A 7,135-nucleotide genomic window follows, 5' to 3' on the forward strand; every position below is an offset into this window, starting at 1 on the left:
CCCACTAATATTTCAAATGTTCTGTGTTTTTCAGAACTACAGTGCACAGGCGTGAGAGCTCATCGGGAAAGAGACAAAACGTCATCTGCAAAAATTGGATATCCTTGCGGCACAGATGTACTGATCATCCAGACTCATTTCAGAAGCTATGCCCTTACCAGTTTATAAAGCATTATTACAATCATGTGGGACCCTGTCAGTCTATTTATTATATTTAAATCAATCATTTATAGTTTATGTGAATAATTTATTATTTATATTTTGTATTTCCTTTTGTACCTGTGTTGAACTGAACTGTATTGCCGGTCTACTATAAAAACCAGTGACAAAATAATATTGAAATGTGAATTAAAACGTATTTTGTATAAATTGTCCAAATTTCGTTCTTGTCTGAAACCAATGAGAGTGGATTTATAATATCTTATATAACCATCAGAGGGGATGCACATTAAACTTGTTGCTGATCAGTCACATGATAATTTCTACTTTCAGTTTATGTATGCTTGTACTTTTGTTTCTTTATGTAACTTATTGTTAATATGTTTTTGTACTTTGTGAGGGTTGCTGTTCATGTTTTTCCTGTTCGTTTTATGTGTGGTAATCACACTGGGGCTGTGGGCTGAAGGGGGTGGGGAGATCTGGGTGAGGAGTAGAGGATAATTTGGGGGACCAGGAACTTGACATTGTGGGTTGTTTATTTATAAAGTCTGTCCAATGTATTAAACACCTGCATGTCTTACTATGATTGGAGGAGAAATAAGAAAAAAGACATGGAAAGACAAAATGGAAAAAGAGACAAAAAACAAGCAATACTTTTAATGGATAATAGTTTAGTCCCCTGATTATTGTATGACATTAGACAAAGTGTGTATTAAAATAGGCCAATGTGGCAGCACACAGTCCTTTCATAAGACTTGGAATTCCTGGATAGAATAGAGTTATTGTAGATATATACTGTTTAGACATTTGTATAATGGTATGAGGTTATTATTTAACATCTAGAATGGTGTGTATGTGTGTTTATATTGTATGGTATAATACTCAAAGCCCCACCTGTTTCATGCCCCACCTATTTAGCAAAAAATATAGTTTTGTTTTTGTTGTCGTTTCCTGTTTTGCATGTCATTTTGGTATTAATACGTGTCACTTATCAGTTTGCAAACAATGTATGAAAAAAATCTTTGAGTTAATAAAGCTGCATACAAACATGGTCTCTTGAGTAAGGCAGCCCCAAAATGCAGGTGTTTCAGACAAGCTCAGTGCTTTCTGTGGTGGTGGGGCAGCCATCAGACAATGCTGAGCATAGGGGTTGGTAATATTCTCTAGTTGCGCCTTGATTGTCTCAGTGTTCTGTCACTCATGGGGACACTACGTCACTGCAAAATCTACATGGAGAGCTCGAAAATTCAAGAATATTTTGAAGATAAATACACAACACAGAGAATGAGGACAAAACAAAAGTAGAGTACTAATGTTCAAAAGCGAATTGTTAATTGGAGTTTGGTTTAGGTTCAACGTCTGTTCAGAATCTGTGAAATGTCCCTCCTGAGCCACGTTGTCATTGGTCTGTACATTGAGTCGGGGACAAGAGACTTTATTTTGCCATTGGCCAAGTTGTACTGCAAGGACTCGTGATTGGTCAACCCCAGGCTCGGGAGGGGGGTTATAAAAGGCATCTTGTTCCTATGTTCGGTGGGGAAAAGCTGAGGACAGGGGAAACTGAACATACAACGCCAAGAATAACATATTGTTGATATGTCCTTTCTGAAAAAAACTAATTTTCTCCCCCTTGATTTGCTTTGGATTTTGTGTTATTGAAGAATAACATAAATTGCTAACAGGTGCTGCCATAGAGTTACATTAGAAGTGCCCATCCAAGAAGGCTCAAGGTCATTGGCCACAGATAAGATGACGTTAAATCACGTTATATTTACCGTAGCTTTGATTGGACTGATCAAGTCAACATCCAGCGTTCAAAATCTTAGCTCCCAAGCCAGACAAGCAGTCATCATCATGACTCATGTTGACAATCTACTGTCAAATCCTTTTCAAGCCTTGTCATAGGAAGAGATTCTGTAGATAAAAAGTATAAGTGCTCATCTGCCATTAGACATGAACATTACACAACAAGTTGGAAATTGCAAATTCAACAATGAGGTTTGTAAGGAATCAGTGGCTACTTTCAAATAACTAGCCTGCTACTCAGTAGACTTGTGTGTGTGGTCTGGGTTTAAGGGTCTCTTTCCAAGATTAAAAGGATAAACTTTCAACACCACGGGCCTTAGCTTGCGAGCTAAGATTTCGAAAGCTACATGTTGACATTATCAGTCCAGTCAATGCTTTTGCAGATATATCTTAATTTAACGTCATTTAGCTGTGGCCAATGACCTTGAGCCTTCTTGGATGGGCAATTCTAATGTAACTATGGCAGCACCTGTTAGCAATTTATGTTTTTCTTCAATAACAGAAACTCCAAAGCAAATCAGGGGGAGAAAATTGGTTTATTGTGAGACGACAAATCAATATGTTACGCTGGGAGGTAGATGTTCAGATGTTCAGTCTCCCGTCCTCAGCTTTTCCCCACCGAACATAGGAACAGGATACCTTTTATAACCCCCCTCCCCAGCCTGAGGTTGACCAATCAGAAGTCCTTGCAGTACAATGTGGCCAATGGCCACATCCTGCCCCTGACTCAATGTACAGACCTATGACAATATGGCACATGTAGCACATGAAAGCACACTGAGGTCTGGAGCTTAGAGCAAGCACAACCCCTCCTGGCTGAATCCCCACTTTAGCCCGGCACGTTCGAGGCGCTGGCACAGGATGCACTGGGCTGTGCAGGCGCACTGGAGACACCTTGCGCAGAGCAGGCGCAGGATATCCTGGTCCGAGGAGGCGCACTGGAGACCAGGAGCGCTGAGCCGACACCACCCTTCCTGGCTGGATACCCCTCTTTACTGGGCAGGTACGGAGAGCATGTACTGCACGCGCCGAGCTGTGACTGTGCACTGAAGGCACTGTGCGTAACACCGTAAAACATGGCACTGGAACGGTGACTAACTTCGCACACCCCGCTCGTCAACCCGTGTGCTTCCCCAATGTTTTTTTTTGGGAGGGGGGGTTGCCTCTCGTGCTCTCGTCTCTGCCGTAACTCCTGATCTCTCTATCTGCCGCCGCCTGTTTCCATGGCAGGCTTTTGACGCCTGCCATGATCTCCTCCCACATCCACGATGACCTAAATTCACTTCTCTCCCGTGCCCAGGATCCCTTCTCCGCCTGGCCATGCTTCTTGGTCATTTTGTGGTGGGTAGTTCTGTCACGACTCTCGTCGGAATGAGGATCGGACCAAAGCGCAGCATGGTAAGTGGTCATATTTTATTTCTCAAAAAAGACTCGAACAAAGTGAAAAAACAAAACAGTTCTGTCAGGTGCAGACACTGAACAGAAACTAACTACCCAAAAACACAGGTGGGAAAAAAGGCTGCCTAAGTATGATTCCCAATCAGAGACAACGATAGACAGCTGCCGCTGATTGGGAGCCACACTCGGCTAAAAACAAAGAAATAGAAAAGAAATAAAGAACCTAGAATGGCCACTCTAGTCACACCCTGGCCTCACCAAAATAGAGAATATAAGCCTCTCTATGGCCAGGGTGTGACAGTGGGGCTCTGAGTATTATACCATACAATATAAACACACATACACACCATTCTAGATATTAAATAATAACCTCATACCATTATACAAATGGCTAAACAGTATATATCTACAATAACTCTATTCTATCCAGGAATTCCAAGTCTTATGAAAGGACTGTGTGCTGCCACATTGGCCTATTTAATACACACTTTGTCTAATGTCATACAATAATTACTGAGGTAATCCATTGATAATTATTAGCAGGATCCCCATGCCACTTAAAAAGTTATATATATATATATGACTAAGCTATATAAATTATTTGTTTTTATTTTGTTGCCCACCAGCACCCTGCCTTGTTCAGGGGACTAAACTATTATCCATTAAAAGTATTGCTTGTTTTTTGTCTCTTTTTCCATTTTGTCTTTCCATGTCTTTTTTCTTATTTCTCCTCCAATCATAGTAAGACATGCAGGTGTTTAATACATTGGACAGACTTTATAAATAAACATCCCACAATGTCAAGTTCCTGGTCCCCCAAATTATCCTCTACTCCTCACCCAGATCTCCCCACCCCCTTCAGCCCACAGCCCCAGTGTGATTACCACACATAAAACGAACAGGAAAAACATGAACAGCAACACTCACAAAGTACAAAAACATATTAACAATAAGTTACATAAAGAAACAAAAGTACAAGCATACATAAACTGAAAGTAGAAATTATCATGTGACTGATCAGCAACAAGTTTAATGTGCATCCCCTCTGATGGTTATATAAGATATTATAAATCCACTCTCATTGGTTTCAGACAAGAACGAAATTTGGGCAAGTTATACAAAATACGTTTTTATTCACATTTTCAATATTATTTTTTTACTGCTTTTTAAAGTAGACCGGAAATACAGTTCAACACAGGTACAAAAGGGAAACACAAAATATAAATAATAAATTATTAAAATAAAAAACAATAATGTATTATTCAAATATAATAAATAGACTGACAGGGTCCCACATGATTGGTTTCATGCTTTATAAACTGGGTGTAGCTTGTCGTAGCAGAATCAGAATTCTTTAGGTAACATAGATAAGATGTTTTATTTTCATAATATGCTTGTGAGATACTTGTCATTTTGAATGTATTTTGTTGTACTATAGTGTTGGCCGTCTGCAGTTATCTATTCTCTGTCAGGGTTCAGTTACTTGGGCCACAGAAAGGGGAGAAGTCAAGCTTGTCTTCATATGTAAACGTAACTTTTAAATCAGGTGAAGGGATGTTTGAGGGGGAACCAATTATCTCTTGGCTCCACAATGTCTGTGTGCCAGTCACTGTCTCTCTGTGATCTTGTCCAGGGGTGGGTGTATTTGATATATGCCATTGGGTGGGGTAATGGTGTTGGTCCTGAGTGGTACCAAGAGCGAGATAGGAACATAGTTTAGGAGACAAAGCTGAACGATAATTTATAGCCAATGCTGTCTGGCTATGTGTGTCTTTGCTATAAAGGATCTCAGTTGCAATGTGTAAGCACTCTCAGAAAATTCATTTATAGACACTGAATTGATCTGAGAGTCACAGGGTTGTGATGGAGCTCATAATAATTAAAGATGGACTTTATGATAACTCTGACTTGTGTGGTGGTTTGTTCTCATGATTTGGTAAATACAGGAAATTTCCACTACAAGCTTCTGAAATGAGTCTGGATGATCAGTACAATTGTGCCACAAGGATATCCAATCTTTGCAGATGACGTTTCATCTCTTTCCTGATGAGCTCCCAAACCTGTGCACTGTAGTTCTGAAAAACAGAACATTTAAAATATTAGTGGGGTGAACATTCTTGGCAAAATAGTGACCAAATTGTCTTGAACAACATAGAAAGAATGGTGCCGTATGCATTAAGCTTCTAGGAGTAGGAGAGCTGATTTAGGATCAGTTTTGTCTTCTAGATCACTATAAATAAGTACAGAGGAGACCTGATACAAGATCAGCACTTCTGAGATGCTTGATACATATGTCCCCAGAACTCACTATTTTTTTAAAGAACACTGCTCCTGTTTACCCTAGTTTATATTCATGATTACATGTATTAAACACATTTCCATACGAAATCAAACTCACCATTTTTCTCAGAACCGTCCTATTCAACTTCTTGAAGTACCGTTTCAGTCTCCTCTCAGGTTTCATGGCAGGTGATACATGTCGGACAAAATTAAACAAAACTTTAGCATCATGCAGATGTAGGATCTTCATTTGATCCTTTTTTTTCTGAGAATTTTTCTGCACGGCAGGAAATTGAAATGTAATGTGTATTCAATGTTTGAAAAGGATTCTAAAGATTGTAATTTCCACTTTAAAATACCAAACTTGCTGTGCCATAATGAAAAATGCATCAAAGCCTATGAAAACTTTCCATTAATTATAATCCACAATAAATTTACATTTCTCATTGCTGCAATATTATTTATGTGATGTCGCAAACTGGCTCAAAATCTGTATTAACCCATATCCAGTGCGTTTGGAAAGTATTCAGACCAATTCCCTTTTTCCAAATGTTGTTACGTTACAGCCTTATTCTAAAATGGATTAAAGAAAAAAATGATTCATCAATCTACACACAACACCCAATAATGACAATGCAAAAACAGAAATACCTTATTTACATATGAATTCAGACCCTTTGCTATGAAACTCAAAATTCAGCTCAGTTGCATCCTGTTTCCATTGATCATCCTTGAGGTGTTTCTACAATTTGATTGGAGTCCACCTGAGGTAAAATCAACTGATTGGACATGATTTGGAAAGTCACACCCTGCTATTTAAGGCCCTACAGTTGACAGTGCATGTCAGAGCAAAAACCAGGACATGAAGTTGAAGAAATTGTCCGTAGAGCTCCGAGACAAGATTGTGTCGAAGCACAGATCTGGGAAAGGGTCCCAAAACATTTCTACAGCATTGAAGGTCCCCAAGAAAACAGTGGCCTCCATCATTCTTAAATTGAAGAACTTTGTAACCACCAAGACTCTTCCTAGAGCTGGCCGCCTGGCACAACTGAGCAATCGGGGGAGAAAGGCCTTGGTCAGGGAGGTAACGAAGAACCCGATGGTCACTCTGACAGAGCTTCAGATTTCTACTGTGGGGATAAGAGTGCCTTCCAGAAAGACAACCATCTCTGGTAGAATGGCCAGACGGATGACACTCCTCAGTAAAAGGCACATTGCAGCCCGCTTTGAGTTTGCAAAAAAGGCACCTCCCTGACAATAGGACTCTCAGACCATGAGAAACAAGTGTCTCTGGTCTAATGAAACCTATTTGGCCTGAATGCCAAGCATCACATCTGGAGGAAACCTTGCACCATCCCTACAGTTAAGTATGGTGGTGGCAGCATCATGCTGTGGGGATGTTTTTCATTGGCAGGGACTGGGCGACTAGTCAGGATAAAGGGAAAGATGAACAGAGCAAAGTACAGAGATATGCTTGATGAAAACCTGCTCC

At 40.0% G+C, this 7,135-nt stretch overlaps 1 long non-coding RNA gene across 1 annotated transcript; it reads right to left on the reverse strand.

Annotated features, from left to right (window-relative positions):
- Positions 1-4,471: 4,471 nt before the first annotated feature.
- Positions 4,472-6,271, reverse strand: LOC121843175. Its single transcript, XR_006081463.1, has 2 exons — positions 5,762-6,271; positions 4,472-5,438 (listed from the first exon to the last, which is right to left on the reverse strand). It is a non-coding gene; the product is annotated as an uncharacterized LOC121843175 (long non-coding RNA).
- Positions 6,272-7,135: the final 864 nt, after the last annotated feature.

Source organism: Oncorhynchus tshawytscha, unplaced genomic scaffold (assembly GCF_018296145.1).
Source record: "Oncorhynchus tshawytscha isolate Ot180627B unplaced genomic scaffold, Otsh_v2.0 Un_contig_7612_pilon_pilon, whole genome shotgun sequence".
Classification (NCBI taxonomy): Eukaryota; Metazoa; Chordata; class Actinopteri; order Salmoniformes; family Salmonidae; genus Oncorhynchus; species Oncorhynchus tshawytscha.